The sequence below is a fragment of the Phascolarctos cinereus genome, unplaced genomic scaffold (genome assembly GCF_003287225.1).
Source record: "Phascolarctos cinereus isolate Bilbo 61053 unplaced genomic scaffold, phaCin_HiC Scaffold_4;HRSCAF=312, whole genome shotgun sequence".
Classification (NCBI taxonomy): domain Eukaryota; kingdom Metazoa; phylum Chordata; class Mammalia; order Diprotodontia; family Phascolarctidae; genus Phascolarctos; species Phascolarctos cinereus.
In genome coordinates this window covers 379,931,312-379,948,228 of record NW_027555847.1, presented here as the reverse complement: position 1 = coordinate 379,948,228, position 16,917 = coordinate 379,931,312, and the positions used below count along the sequence as shown (strand labels likewise).

General features: G+C 40.3%; 1 protein-coding gene and 1 pseudogene across 6 annotated transcripts in view; both read left to right on the top strand.

Moving 5' to 3' along the window:
- SETBP1 (SET binding protein 1) overlaps window positions 1-16,917 on the top strand; it is a 537,494-nt gene that overhangs the window by 148,792 nt on the left and 371,785 nt on the right. The gene's annotated exons all lie outside the window — the stretch shown is intronic.
- LOC110207995 (V-type proton ATPase subunit S1 pseudogene) lies at window positions 13,219-16,630 on the top strand (annotated as a pseudogene).

The window sequence follows — 16,917 nt, the reverse complement described above, 5'->3', positions numbered from 1 at the left end:
TCTCCTATGAAATTGATAGTCAAGCAAAATTTTAGTTCCAAAGATCTTTATCTCTCAAATATCTGAATTGAAACAACTCCATTTCTGCTTATAAATAGGGAAATCTACAGCTAAATGACTAATTGGCTTTGGGCTTTCCCACCTACTCCCTGGACAGTTGTCAGCAGCAATCACCTCCTGATTAACAGCATCAGAGCACCATCAGTGAATGCCATATTGGCTTAGAACACATTGTCCATCCAGCTCAGCGTTCTACTTTGACAGTGACACTGATCCTTGACAGGCTGTGGAAGGGTATGTCTGCCCTCTGTGACAAAAAGTCTTCAAGACGTTATAAAGAAAGGCATACCGTTCCCTAGCTTTTCTTTATTATGTTTTCCTGAATTTACTTAAATCTTTTGGAAAATGATAAATATTTTCAGCCTGAACCACTGCTTAAACTATCAAATGCTCTAAGAGTATTATCTCTTATGTGAAATAGAATTTTGTTTCATTTATCCCACTGCTATAACTTTCAAACTGTTGTTCCAATATTCTAGTGGTTAGTGAATATGTCCAAACTATCCATTCCTTTCATAACGTTTTAGGTTTCATTCACATGTAGATGTCTTAAAAAGCAGTTTAATTGACTACTTGTTGGGGATGTTTCAGGGGAATTCTTATTTAACTTATTTTTTAAAAATAGATCTTTATTTTTGTTTTTATATTACCTAAATTTCCCCCTGTATCTTCTTCCACCCCATCCCAGAGAGCAATATCTTATAGAAAAAGAATTCTTTAAGAAAAGGAAGCAGAGGAAAAATTGATTACTAATCAACACAATGAAAAAAAATCTGACATTATATGCAATATTTCACACCTGTCTGTTAGTCAATCAATAAAACTTTATTAAGTTTCTGCTGTATACCAGACAGTGCTAAATATTGAGGATAAGACAGGCCTGTTCTTAAAGACCTCCCAATCTCATTGAAGGAAAATAACACATAAAAGGAAGCTGAAAAGGAGGTGGAGTTGGAAGGGCAGGGGAGGGTACCTGGATATGGGAAGGGAGGGATGATAAAGTCATGCAGTTACCTGATGGACACTCTCTTTAAAGGAGGGATCTGAGAGGAGTTCCCCCTACTTTCTATCCTCTCCAGGCAGAGGGGAAGGGCCCTAGGGGCAGAGGGTATTGGGAACTTATGAATTTCAGAGTGAATATGATCTTGTGGGTTGATGAGATTCTGGAGGTCATGATGAAAGTCCCAAAGAGTTCAGCTAAGTGAGATATATGTACTCCTGTTTTTTCAAAGGAGAGGTTAGGTCAGGATGGAGAGGTATCTTTTCATAGTTCTTCTTTGGAGCCAAGCTTAGTCTTTTAATTTTGCCACTAAATTCACGTCTGTGCTAGAATGCTGTGATATTTATTCATCATGTGATTATCCACATCCACATTTATTGTACCTCTGATGTATTTACTTAAAATAATCTTCCAGAAGGTACAGGTCATGTTTTTGAATAGGCTTGTGTCAAAATAAAACAGAATACTCATCCAACTTGCCATCCTTGAATGTAGGCCAGAGGGGAATCTGAGGAGTTGCTGTTGATGGTAGATTAATTGTAGGTATATCACATGTTAATGTTCCAGTGACCCACCTATTCCCAGATTTCTTTATGCCTTTAGTGACCACTATATATGTCATCCTTTCAAAAGAATTGAAAATAGATGAAAGACTTAACAGAGCTTAATTTAGTTCTAGCCTTCATTCTTTAGAGGGAAAATTGATAAGCTGAGAACATCTGTAGTTAACCAGGATGGGGAAGGGCTTCAAGACCATGATATATAAAGTTCAGTTGAGGGAACTGGTGATATTTATCCTGGAAGGGCAGTCATGTGGAAAAGAGATTAGACTGGCTCTATTTGCCCAGAGGGGAGAATGAGGAAAAGTGGGTGGAAGCTGCAAAGATACAAATTTAGACTTGATATCAGGAAAGACTTTCTAAACATTAGAGCTATTCAAAGAATAATAGGCTCTCTTTAGAGGTAGAGGTAAGGGGTAGTTTGTCCTCATTGGAGGTCATCAGAGAGATGGAATGTCCCTTTGTCATATATGTTGCAATGGGTATTCTTTTTGGAATATGGGTTGGACTAGACAGCTACTGAGATCCCTGCTAATCTGAATTTTATTATTTTGCAGTTTTTTTCCCAGCCTTCACTTTATTAAATACTTTAAGTAAACTACACGAACTAAGCCATGTGGTAGGAAGACATTCATTTTTATAATTAATTGTTTAGTTAACTTGTTGAGAGCAAAGGGGAAAATGATAGAATCCTATAATTAAGAAAAAAAGAACTGGAAGGGTTCTAAGAGGTCATTTATTCTGAACTACTCATTTTATAAGTGAGGAAACTTTTACCCAGAAAGCTGCTATCGCTCATTCAAAAACAGATAACTATTTGTTGGCAAAGACTATGTGGGAGTTGTGCTGACCCTCAAAAAACATGATGAAAGAAGGAAGTTTTAAGACTAGATATAATGGCTTACCTATATTCAGAGCTGGCTTTAGGGTACACAGAATACGATATGTTAGTTTAGGCATTATGCTCTGGGAGGAAACCAATGAGGGAGAAGAGATGTCTCTGTAAGGTGCTATGAAAGACCTGAGGGTTTCATACATAGTTATCTTGTAAACTCCACTACCATGACCAAGGTAAAGAAGGAAGGACTGACCCTCATCCCATTAAGAAACATCCTTCAACTGCCTTGTGCATCAACTACTCAAGTGACATTGGCTAGGCAGTTAACCTATTCGAACCTCAGTTTCCTTATTTCTGTACAATGAGATACTGGGGGTAGAAGTTCTCTAAAGCCTCCTGTAGCCCTAAAGTTCAGTGTGGAGACTATGACCATTACTGTTGGTGATAATAAAATGAAAAGTAGCTTCAGTGATGGCAGTTGGACCCTCTTCTAAGTATGTCATAAAGATACACTTGTAGGATGATTAAAAAACAAGCCAAGTCTATCTGTGTACTCACTTGTATTACCTACTATATATAGTTTTGTAGGGAAACAAAGTATAATAATAATAATCAACAATTTATAGCAAACAGGAAATGAAAATGTAGAGAGAAGGTGTGTTCTGTAGAGAAAACTAATAATGGAAACAAAATGGGAATGGCATTAATCCAGTGTTTAGCACAGTTCCTGGCATGTAGTAGGTGCTAAATGCTTATTGATTGGCTAGATTATGAATAGGGATGTTTGCCCCTCCTTTCTTCTTGCCTTTCTTTTTGGGATGGAGAGGAGAAAATAAAATAAAACTGAGACCTGAGCTTTCACATCCTGATAAGAGTTTCCTGGTATTTTTAAAATTTAAAAGATAAAGTTTTTCAAATGAAAAGAATATGTGTTAATTGGTTAACCTTTCTCTTTTGGGTAATGGGGGTGGGGTGGGGTGGGTGGGAATGGAACCAAAACAATAGGAAAAAAAGAAAACCTTCTAGCATTTTGATTATAGTAGCTGCAGTTCTGGGAGAAACAAAGAACACCAGACTTTATTTATTTCTAAAATATTTGTCTAACCCAAAGAGGACATAAAGACAAATGAGGAGAACAAAAAGAAAGGAAACTGGGTCAAAAGTCCAACATTAAATACCTTTGCCAGGAACTGTGGGCTCATGACTGTGTGGAAGTTGCCTAACTTAGGTATGTGTTGTTTTTGTCATGAAATTTCAGAAGAAACCCATCTTCCCAATGTCTGGAGTAGTATCTGAAGGCAGTGGAATGGACTAGGTCATTTTTTAAAATAAAAAACCATCAAGAAATATTTATTGTTGTTTTTGACATGACCAGCATGGTGGTAAACTGTCTAGAAAATACAGAAGAGGAGAGCATGGGCTACTTGTTCTTAAAGTCTTGACACTATAGCTGGGGCAACAAAGCTTTATGTTCCTAAAAGAACTTAAATAACCTTCCAATGCAATGTGTGTATATAATTAAATACAGGATTTTGTGGACAGAGCTAGAAATGCTAGGAGATCAGTGAGGACTGGAGTAGAAAAGCAGATCGAATAAATCAAAAAGTGTTGACTGAGCTTGTATCATGTAGCTTTTCTAATCCTGTGAAAAGGGAACTTAACTTGTCCTGGGGAGAATTCTAAAATGCTCTGTCCCTTCCCTAATAGGAAAGACAAAGCTACAAAGCAGAATATAGTATAACAAGGGCAACAGCAAGGTTAGCCTGTTAGCAGTAATTGCTGTTTTACCTTCTACGACCCCTCCCTCCCCTTACCTCACGTTATACTCCATCCCATAGAGTGGTATGTGAATTACTTGGGGAGAAGCAATAATTTCATTTATTATTTCATTTTTAATTAATGAAACTTAATCAATTAAATCAGTAATTTCATTTACCCACAGTTTTGTTTATTTTAATGATAGCAATGGTTATCTGTGTGTGTACTTTACTGACATTTGACTGACTTAGAATTTTGGACCATGATCAGATGAAACTAAATTAAGTGAGCTGCTTTCCCACTTTAGTTAATGTGTGTGTGTGTGTGTGTGTGTGTGTGTGTGTGTGTGTGTGTGTTTCATTTCAATCTTTTGCTGAGTTTTCAGTCTGTAGTTTTTAATAATAGATATTGCTCCAAAATTATGTAAAAGTCATATCTCTTAAAGAGAGCATTTCGGTAACGTAGAGATCTTGTAGGGTCTGTTGGCGTGGGGAAGTTAAGCATCTCAAGGATCATTCAAGCCTATGGGGAAACAGAATCAGTTGAACAGAAGTTCAAAAGAAACTGTGGCTGAAAACAAAACAAAACAAAACAAAAACCCAAACTGGTCTTCTTTCTGTTCTTCTGGTTTAAATAAGCCTACACCACACTGTAGATTAAAGAGTAAAATTCTTTCTGGTTTCTGGGTCCTTCTGAAGGTCATTTTCCCCCCATAAAGATTAATTAGGTTACCATTGGTCAGTTCTTGATATATTTTTTTTTTCCTATAGGCAATTCAACTCAGACTCAAAAAAAAAAAAAAGAGTGACTTTTGCAGGTAAAAATAATGTAAATGGGCCAGGCACAAGGAATGCCATAACAGGCCTAGAGACTAAACAGAGCAGTGAGCTGAGTAAATCCCAGTAAATAGTCTGATTTGACTTCCAAATTGAGTATGTGAAGGGGAGTGAAGTAATAAGGACTTTATGTTTTATTGGTTAGGCAATAGGAGCCACTGAGTGTTTTTGAGTAGAGGAATTTTGTGTTCAGGTGCCTGATCCAGGTTGCGGTGTTAAGGATAGACTAAAAGAATTGAGACTGGAAGTTTTTTAAATGGTTCATATGACTGTGATTTGGGCTTGAACTAGAGTATTTCCAATGGAAGTGGAAAGAAGATCAATTCAAGAGATATTGTAGCAGTGGAATTAGAAAGGTTTGGTATTTGGTTGGATGTATTGGATGAAAAAGGAACTGCCAAACAGCATGCTGAGGTGATGAGTGTAGGTGATTAGTAGGATGGTGGTTCTATCAACACAAAAAGAAAATATAGGGAAAGGGCAATGTTTGGGGTACAAGATAAAGAATTCCTTTTTAGGTATATTGAGTGCTGGCAGAAAAACAAAATGGACATACTTAATAAAGCAGTTGAAAATATGGTTAAACATTAGGAATGCAGCTAATAATTAGGAGGTAATCTGCATAGAAGTGATAAATAAAGGCACAAAATTGCTATTACCAAGGAAGATGTGATAGAAGAGTAAAGCTGTAAGAAACATCTCTGTGTGTGTGTGTGTGTGTGTGTGTGTGTGTGAGTGAATGAATGAGAGTAGAGACTGTTAGTAGAGATTGAGAAGAAATGGTTTAAGACAAAAGGAGAACTAGGACACATTGGTGTCATGTAGATGAAAGGGGGAAGAAGCAGCAAAGAAGAGATGATCAATAGTGTCATCTTGTGGAGAGGGTAAAGGTGAATAAGAACTTTTTTTAAGCCTTTGGACTAGGTGGTTTGGACATTACTAGTGATATTTGAAAGAATGGTAGAATACTAGAGATGGGAGCCTGGTTACAATGGATTGAGGAGTAAATGGTGTGTTGATGTAAATTACTCTAGTTCTAGAAAAAGAGCAGTTTTACTCCTACAGCTACTAGAGGATTTTCTTTAGCTTTAATCTTTATTTATTTATTTATTTTTGCGTTTTAGGCAATTTTGGTTAAGTGACTTGCCCAGGGTCACACAGCTAGTAAGCATCAAGTGTTCGGTTTGAGGTCACATTTGAACTCAGGTCCTCCTGACTTAGGGCCCGTGCTCTATCCACTGCGCCACCTAGCTGGCCCTAGCTTTATTTTTTTAATCTTGAAGCTACTTCTCCATCTCTTATAAAACATCCCTACCAATGTCTTAGGGATTCCTCTTTCTTCTTCTCCTTCTCTTCTTCCTCCTCTTTCTCCTCCTCCTTATTCTCTTTTCTTCCTCTTCCTCCTGTAAAGGAGAACCACATGTGGAATGTGACATCTCTGGTGTGGACAGTGACATTTTCTTGTTTTTCTTGTTCACATGTGTATTTTCCCATTCAGGTAATGTATACATATCAGATCTACTCTGGCTAATGTAGAGATTTGCTAAAATTTGGAATGGAGCTGCAACACACACAGATACACAAACCTAATGTTAGTTTTCTTTGATTTTTTATTTATGTTGCAACTTAATACTATTACCACCTGCTTATAATGTCAGTGCTTGTTTATTTGCTGCTGTGCTGTCACAAACAGAAGTCCGCTGGCCAAAGCACGAGAGGCAGATGAGCCACCTGTGCACCTCAGTCACCTTGTTTTTGGACAAATGGACCTTTGTGGTAAAGAACATTGGAAAGAAAACAACGGCGTAAAGCCCACATAAGGGACCTCAGGGGAGGAGAATATGTTTGAAGCTCTACCTAAGAAAACAGTAGCTCCATTTGGCAATGAACAGATGTTGTTGGCAATGAGAAAACCTTTGGCCAGCCACAGCTGAGGAGCTACTGCAAGAAGGCATCTGTGGTGGAAAGTATACTGAGTCATCTCAGCTTTGCTACTTAACTATCTATGGAATTTGGGGCAAGGGACTTTAAACTCTCTCTCCCTCAGTTTTCTGATTTGTAAAATGAGAGGGCGTTGCTCTTTCTTGAGTTGCTTCTGATTCTGCACTCTATGAAAGCATGAATTTCAGCTGTTCCCTATTGGGTAACTAGTTCACTGTCCAGGGTTTCAAGAACAGAGCAGAGCCTAAGGAGGGAGTGGCAGTATTGACTTTCATCGGATTTACTGAGGCAGTTGAGTCTGTCAGTGAAATGGGATCAGTTCAGTCGGCTGTCATTCTAAGATATTCTTGTCACCTTGTCAATAGCTTTAAGTTGCCTATCCTCCCTCAGATGTGCTTCCTGCTAGGACATCAAATAAAAAGATGGTCTAGGTAGCAGGCGGAGTTAGCACTTGGAACAACTACCTAAGAATCAGTTTACAGACTTCAAAGCCCTACCAATTTAATTCTGATGGTGTGTAGTAATGTACAAAGGATAATATTGCTTTTGAAGGTAATTTAGATTTCTCTCTTTAAGAATGATTTTATTTATGAGGAGATGGGTATGAACAGAGGTGGGATAAGAAAGGCGGGTGATATGCCAACTGACTTGTTTCCTTAGTTATGGGGATAGAGTTTAATTCAGTATAGTACAGTAGCAGTAATTGGAAGGATATTTCATTTATAGAGCACCTGTCAACCTGAAGTGCTTTCAGATTTTACAAATCCTGGGGTTGCTTTCCCTGGCTCTGCAATGAAGCCATTTGCAAGAGGGAGCACAACAAAATGGCAATAAGGCAAAAGAATGTAAGGGCTGTTGTGGTAGAGAATCTTAGGAAAGTTGACCCTTGCATTGCGTGATGGATGTGTTCCCAAAGAGTTAGAGGGTTTCACGATGCTTACAGATCAAATTTCATTTTAAATGCTTTTAGAGAGCTTGTTGTTCAGAGGAACTGTGCAGGGAATTCTTCTGCAAAGTGAATCTGCCTTTTGTAATTTGGATAAGTCTCCCAATGCAGCCTTTCCTAAAATGTTAGCTACGGTATGTTTTGGTACATTTAAAATATACTGAGAGTACCTATAAAGTCTAGTTTGGGAGTAGAAGGGTGTAGTTTGTAAGTGTGGGATACTCTCCAAGGAAAAGAGAATTAGGGAAACTTTGGAACAAAATGAAAGAAAATTTTTGATTTCCACACTGAAAAGTTGTTATACTATAGGGACTGTACTAGTTACTTAGATCATTTCATATTTAATATTTTAGAGGGAAAATATTGCTAACATTGGAACTTTTTCTTAACTGTTTTATTTGTTTTGTGCAAATTACCAGAGTTTCACAGAACATAGTAGAATGAAATCTCCTTGTGGGCAGAAACTGGGGCTAAATAACCTGTCTCAAAGCCAGGAAGACCTAGATTCAATCCCACCTCTGACACATACTTACTCATTTGACCCTGGATGATTTGCTTAACTTGTTGGTGCTATATGCTCAGGGGTCCTTGACAAGTTTTGTGTCATAGGCCCTTTTGACCATCTAGCGAAGCCTATGGACCCTTTCTCAAAATAATGTTTTAAATTAATACAATAAAGCATATAGGATTATAAAGGAAACCCAGCATGTTGAAATAAAGTTATCAAAATATTTTTATAAATAAGTTCGTGGACCCTAGGTTAAGAACCCTTTGTTCTAGTGTAGAAGGTGGTGACTGGCCTTTGGTAAAAAGAACTCATTACATCAATGAAATCACAGGTCTAATACCTAATTCCTTATGCTAAAAGGGTCTTAATAAATGATTGTTTAAAACAAAATGAAACAAAACATAGCTTAGGAGCAGTGCCCTTTTGTTGTCTATGCCATACTTCCCCCACCTCCCATGATATGATTTTCCTAAAGTCAGGCATAGATAGTCTGTCTTTAAGAGGAGAGGGAGACCAAATACATTAACTTCTGTAGGGTTTTAAGAAAAGAGAATATAATTATTTGATGGATGCTTGGGCAGAGGATAGCATCCGTTCACTTGTGAGGATGGCTATAGTATCTTTTAGACATAGACCTGGAGTGGGATCCTATGATTATGGACTTGGGATGCAGAAAAGATGCTGACAGTACAGATAGGAGGTTCTACTTCCCTTTTGCAGAACTGCTCCAGAGTTAATTTATCAGGTAAAACATTTCCTTTACCTGGTGAGCTTCAGTGGTGAGCTTTGATTAATCTGTGAGGCCCTTGGAAGGATTCTGGTATAGTCTAAATATGGTATCCAGCTTATTTACCACTGAACTGTCAGTGTCATTCCAATATATATATCTTCTTTATATGTGTTTATTTCTTTCTCTTACTGTAAGCCATGGCAAATTCTTAGCTTGCTCACTTAGGATGCTATGATCTCCAAGTGCAAAAGGCAGGAAAGACTGCTGGTATTCAGTCACACTTTTCTGAGAAGCTGTCAGGAAGCTCATTTTATTAAGATCCCACGACTTCTTTTATGTACCTTTGGGAGAATCATAGCTCCTTTTCCTATATTTTTAACCTCCAAAATACTAGCAGCAGTGGGAACAAACTTATTTATGAGAAAGAAAAGATGTCAGTGTTAATCTAGTTAGCAAAAGTATCAGTTATAAAAATGATCATTTAAGAATAATCTAACTATAAAACTCCTCTGAGCTGTACCTGGGGTAAGGTTGTATGACTTGAGTTCTGCCCAGACTATTGCAATTTAGAGGGAGGCGATTACTTCCCCAACTATGACTGTATGTTGCTAAATTCTTAAGCTCCATAAACCTATTTTGCTGGAATATTTACTCAGATTTAGGTAGCACTTTACATAGAATGATCCACAGGAGCTCTGTTATCACTGACTCTGGATTCAGAAGACCTGGGTGGCAAGTTCACTTCTGATGGTTACCGTCTCTGTGACCTTGAAAAAAGTCACTTAAACTTCCCTAGACCTTGGTTTCTTCATATTTATAATGGAGGCATTAGACTAGATTGCTTCTGAGGTCCCTTCCAGCTCTAGATATAAAATCCTATGGTCTTGGATAGAAACCAAAAGTATTTTATACCTATTTTATAGAAGAGGTAATCAAGACTCAAAGATAGATATGTATATATATATATATATATATATATATATATATATATATATATATATGTGTGTGACTTAATAATAACAATAATAGCATTTACATAATGCCTGCTATGTGCCAGGCCCTATTCTAACTGCTTTGCAAATATCGTGATTTCATTTGACTCTCACAACAACCCTGGAAAGGTAGGTACTGTTATTATCTGCATTTTCAGTTGAGGAAACTGAGGCCGACAGACCTTAAGTGCCTTGCCCTGGGTCACATGACTAGGAAGTGCCTGAGGATAGATTTGAACTTATCCGTGATAAGTAGCTAGTAATTGTCAGAGGTGAGATCCAAATCCATGCCACCTGAGGATGGGTCTAGGGCTCTTCCCATTCTACCAAGCTGCCCATGGGGGATGGAGGAGAGAGTTCAATTGGTCATCTCCTGAGGAAATAGCAGATCATTCCTGAGGAACTGGTCTGGCTAAGTCAGATTCACTTGAACATCACTCAGGTTTTGGTGGCAAGAATTCATTTTCTTTCCCTCCCCTTCAGTCATTACTTTTAGAAATCCACTAGGAATTGAGGTAGATCTTGAATGTCTCTGACTTTATTTTCAGGGACTCCACATGTTAGTTCTTTGAAAGGGTGGGTGTGAGACAGAATTGACACTGATCTTTAAGTAGACTAAGTCTGTCCTAACCTGCATGTGGAGTAAACCAGCTCCTCCCCACATTCCTGACATTTAGTGGGACCGACCACAACGTGTCTGGTCCAAGTTGCTTTTATTTCAGAAAGTACTTTTCCACACGGATTCCTACTGATAAGAGTCTAATGTAAGCATTGGTTTTCCTGCTTCGGAAGTGTAAGAGGTCCTAGAGCAACAAGTAAGAGGAGCCAATAGACTGGACAAAAACTAAGAATGATGTCATCTGCTGAGGTCTTTTCCCTGAAACAGATCCTCACTGTGACATTTTCTCAGGCTTTGTTGGCACTTTGGTACCGTATGCTGAAGTTCCATTCTAGTGCTTTTAGTGGTGATGGGCTAGGAAAGGAGAAACTTGGAGCCCTTTGTCATGTTGGTAGAAAGATAATTATATTCACTCCAGAGTCACTGACTCACAGAGTATCAGAACTAGAAGAAGCCTTAGACACCATCTTGTCCAGCCCCTTCATTTTATAGATGAGGCCCAGAGAGGTCAAGTTACTGACTTGTTCAAGGTCAAGTAGCTCAGCAGTCTTCCCTTGATCTCTTTTGCTCAGGACAGGTTGGGTTCGGCCATTTTTTTCTCTCCTCACTTTAATTGACAGCGCATTTTAGGAACTTTGAGTGTTCATTTTAAGATGTATAAGACATAAGGTATTAGAACCTGCTCAGTGATTGGACCAGTGATAGTTGCATTTATTTAAGAATTAGAAGATAATAAGAGACAGTCTCTAACCTAGCACAGTAGTTCTCAACTTTTTCATGCACATGGCACGGTATTATTTTTTGCCTTTAGGAATCTTAGTATACCACAGGAGACTGGAGACACTTGAAAATGTGATTTTTAGTTCCATTTGGTTGGGTCACACCTGGCAGAAACCAGGATGTTACATAGAATTCCTTGAGAACAGTCTGCCTAGGATAATTTGTGTGGTACATATTATGAATGCTATAGAAATTCAGAAAAGGTCACTGTGTGTTTGAGTAGTCAGGCAAGGTTTCAAGAAGTGGGTAGGGCTTAAGCTGGGTCTCAAGGCATGGGTGGGAATTAAATAGAGAGATGGGGTTGGGGAGAAGGTATTCTGGGTAGGTGGTGGTGAGTGGTATATGGGAACAGTGGGCAAGAGATTATAGCAGGCCCTAACAATCAGGCCTTCAGTTAACCACTAGTTATTCTGATAATTTGTAAATTCCTAGGCCAGAGCTGTGCCACCCTAATCAATTCGAACTGCATGAGCATCGAATATGAACTTTGGCTCATAGGTTGCTTCAGAGTGAATTCCAGACATATACTTTGGGTGACCTTTTCCCTGATTAGCAGTGTATGGTGCCAGGGTTAAACAGTCCAGCATGGGGACTTGCTTGCAAGAAGTGAGGCTTACCAGTACAGATAAGTTTTCTGAGCCTATGCCTCTCTTTTTTCTACTGTCACAAAAATAAAAAAAAAAAATTAAAGTTAAAAAACAAAACAAAAAACTCTGCTCCTTAGATACTATTCCTTGAGGGGGTTTTACTCCCCAAATGAAAAGTCTGGTCATTACTATAATGATCCCCAAGGCAAGAAGTATTAAGAATTTCCCCAAACTACCATCTTTCCCAGGATTTGCCACATTTCTCACATTAAGGGAATCCTGTAAAGCTGAGCATGTTTATTCACTTCAGATAACCGGACCTGGTTAGTCCTGGACATAGGGCTAAGGTAGAGGGGAAAAAATCCAAAATATTCCAATGGGGTAGGAGAAAGACAAATAATCTTATTCACCAGAAGTCCAGAATTTCTGAATTAGGCAGATTAGGAGCTAGAATGATAATCATGATGATGATAATAATAACTCACATATATGTATTGCTTTCAGGGTTACAAAGTACCTTCTTCACAACAGCCCTGAACAAAAGGGAGAGCAAGCATTATAATTCTTATCCTGTAGATAAGAAACTGTAATAACATAGAGATGAAGCCCAAGGTGATCCAGTTAGCTAATAGCAATGAAATATTTTTGCTCAAGGGAAAGAAAATCAGGAAAATTCTTGTGATGCTCAGTTATAGGATCAAGTTTCTAGGGAAGAAGTTCATCGCCTCTTCCCACTTGGAGAAGTGTAGGTTTCCTCACAGGTTAATGAAGAAAAATCCCCAAATACAATGAAGGACCCTCTCCTCCCACTGCCATTAACAGCCCAGGGGTTCTTTGGTTTGCCTTGAAACCTGGTTTTGCCATTAATTGAGCAAATCATTTCATTCTCTGCACCTCAGTTTCCTCATCTGTAAAATGTACTTGTCTGCAAGGTCCCTTCTGAAAACTCATTAGAGCATAAAAGCATGCTTTAGCTTGTGATAAAGTAAACTTAGTTGGGGAAGAGGCAGGAGGGGTAAGGGGTGTGTGGGTGTGTGTGTGTGTGTGTGGGTGTGGGTGTGTGTGTGTGTGTGTGTGTGTATGTGTGTGTGTGACAGAAACCAAGAGGGGAGAGAGAGAGAGAGAGAGAGAGAGAGAGAGAGAGAGAGAGAGAGAGAGAGAGAGAGAGAGAGAGAGAGATTGAGACCCAGGGGGAAAAGCATTAACAATGTTTGGGCATAGATCTATGCATTTGCTATAAGCTTTTATAAAGTTGCTTCAAAGTTATTCCTCCTGCTGGGAAGAACAGCAGGATCTAGAGGCTGGGGTTAAAAGTGTCTGTTCTCTGGATTAGAAATGGAATCAGGGCTGTAACTGAGATGCCCCATGGGTAGCTCCCTCCCCCACTGCACTGCTTTTCATAGGGCTTCTTTCTACCATCAGGGTCAATATAGGTAGAGCTGCTTAGGTACACAGGGCCTATTGTCAGTGCATACTGGGACATATAGTTTTCCCTGTGGTCCTCTGTGACTTCTAATAGTTTAATCCCATTCTATTTTATCTCTTCTTTCCCTTCTCAAGTTGATGGTATCAGTATATTCTCATTGTCTTCTGTCTAAGCTCCCCTGGATCAATCTATGTCTATTTCCCCTCCCTTCACACACATGTACACCATGCTTTCACACAACACATGTATTCTTTTTGATGTTTCTTGGTGTTAGCAGAGTGATAGTCCTCCCACCGTCTTTTCTTTCCAAATGGTGTTGAGAGCACCACCTTACTGCCACACACAGTGCTCCTCCTGACTTTGAAGAGGAATTTCTCCCCTTAGGCTTGAGCTTCCAGTTCCAGCCTAACGTTCTGGGGTAAAACACACACACACACACACACACACACACACACACACACACACAACACAAACCAATAACAACAAACGGTTATCCTAGTAAGTCACAGCAGCCAAGAGTTACTCATAGCGTTGGACTGCCTAATATACCGAGTAATTACTTAGAAAAGAGCTTCAGGGGGTACTGAGAACTTTCCAAGAATGTGTGGTTGTGTTTCAGTAGCCTTTGCTTACCTGGGGGTGACCAGGTAAAGTTGTTCCTTTATTATTTTTTTGCTCTTCCATTCTTTCCCTAGGCCACCAGGTCCTCTGTTGTTCGGGATTTTAGCACTGTTTGGTCTTTTATGTGATTTGGGGGGGGAGGGGCAGAGGAGGCTCATGGATGTAAGCCGGCTGACAGAAAGAAAATAAAGCCAGGGATTAAGTAATGACAGAAATACAACTCCTAGGCAGCGTGGTCATGGCGACGGTGGTGCTGCCCACCGCGCCTGCAGGAATGGCCGGCAGGTCCTGGGTCCGGCCTCTGGCGTTGTCGCCGCTGCTGCTGGTAACGCTGCTCTTCTCTGCCGCGTGAGTGGCTGCGGAGCAGCAAGTGCCGCTGGTGCTCTGGTCGAGCTCTGGTTATTTGTGGGCTCCTCCCCTTGAAATTACCCACGAAGGTCACATCACTACGTATATCCAGCTTTCCTCCTACCTGGACCATGCCCTGGAGAAGGGTCCCGGAAATGTGCAGCTGTTCCTGCAGGAAAAACTAAGCATCGAGGATTTCACTGCACATGGTGGTGTGTTTGGTGACAAGAAAAACAGTGCTTTCTCTAACCTGGAGAGTGCTCTGGAATTGGCTCCCTTTTCCTTGATCCTGCCTTCAGTGGACTGGTATGCGGTCAGCACTTTGACTTCCTACCTGAAGGAGAAGTTGGGAGCTGGTCCCCTCCATGTAGACCAAGCCACTCTGAGGGAGCTGAATCTCAGTGACACCCTCCCTTCTCTGATCCTCCTGAGACTGCCATATACCACAGGTTCTGGCCTGATGGCACCCCAAAGAAGTACTCACAGGCAACGATGAGATGATTGGACAGGTGATGAGCGTGTTCTGGTCAGAAGATGTACCCTATACAGCCATACTGACTGCCCTTGGGCCTTCCTGGGTGGTTCGAGACTTGTTGCTGATGTCTGGGAGTCTGGGGCGGCACCCCCTTCAGAAGGATGAGGATTTTAAGACTCTACCGCTCTCACCACCTGTCCTGTCACCAGTGAGCTACAGTGATACAGAGCCTCGCATCCTCTTCTGGGCCCAGCGCTTCACAGTGGTCTATGGGAAACAGGCAAGTGACCTGACTGCACTCACCTTTGGAACCCCAATGCTCAACCTAACTGGCTCTAGCTGGAACACCTCCTTTGCCCAGCTTGTGCTGACATACAGCAACCTCTTTGGCCCGCTCTTGACCATCAGATTTATCCTGAGTAGTCATTTCTACCCTGTTTCAGTCCGAAGCTGGTTTACCATGGGTCTCCTAGAGATCCACACCAACGAATCATCGGTTGTCTTCTATTTCTCACATGCCACAGCACCTAGCATTTATTCCTTCCACTGCCAGTATGTTAGCACCCACCGTTCAAAGCAAGAAATCCTAATGTCTTCGCCTGATCCCTCTCCTTGGCATATGACTTTCCAGAATTTCCAGATTCAGGCCTTCAACTACTCTGGTGGAAACTTCTCCTATGCAAGTGACTGCGCTGGCTTCTTCTCCCCTGCCATCTGGATGGGGCTGGTTTCCATTCTGCTCGTGCTTTTCATCTTCATCTTTGGCCTGCACATGATCCTCAACCTCAAAATCATGAATCGCTTTGATGACCCAAAGGGGAGGACTATCTCTGTGTCCCTGACTCCCTCATTCACATGAGGAAGGAGGAGGAGGCAGAAGGGTTGGAGGTGGAGTCATGTGTTGATTTTGCCTCCTGCCCTTGTAAGGGCTGCTAGGTTTCTCTATGCCTATTTCATTTTGCTTCCATCCCCAGTTATCCCGGAACCTGTTTTTTCCCTTCCCTATGCTGTCCATGGTAACAAAAAGCAGTGTCTATCTCTGACAAATACCCTCAGTGAAAACCAGGAGGCTAGACTTTGGTTTTGTCTCTGAGATACCTTGAGGCAGCTAATTTCCGTTGGGAGGCTCCTCTCTGGTGCAGGAGGGGAAGGCAGCAGCCACCCGTTGTCCCCCTGGTCCAACAAGGTGTATACCTTCACTCCATAGATAGATAGGTAGATAGATAGATAGATAGATAGATAGATAGATGGAGATATGTAGATATTAACTACATATTTCCAAGGGGGAAGAAGTATCTGTGGCCATATTCTTTACTTCCCACTGGCTGCCTACTCTTATTTATTCTCCCTAAATCCCTTCCCTCAGGAAGGGATTTAGCTTCCTTGTTCTAGATGTATCCTTGGGATTAGTCAAAGTCCTGAAGTTGGAAGAGAACTCAAGGTGGGGAGGAGGTGTGGACTTGAAACTTGGTTATTTGTCTCATTTGCTTATTGTTTTTGTTTTAGATTTTTAGTGATGCTAAAGTTGGGTATGATAAGAAATTGAAATAAAATTTTAACTAAGCCTCCCAAAAAAAAAGAAATATAAATCATAGAACATTTGATCTGGACCTTACGAATGACTTATTTGTCATTTCCTCGCTTTTTAGAGGCTAAACTGAAGCCCAATGACCGCAAATGATTCTGCAAAGGTGACACATCTAGGTGGTGGGAGACATAGCTCTAGAATCTCAGTCTTCTGAGTCTCTATCCAGTATGTCATCTCCTTCACCACTAGAAAAATGTTTTAGAACCTAGAGAGCAAGTCATTTTCCTCCCCCTCCCCTTTCCTGAATGAATTTAAGCCTTCTCTACCCTAGAATTGTGGAGAAAGTGCTATATTTAGCCAGTGG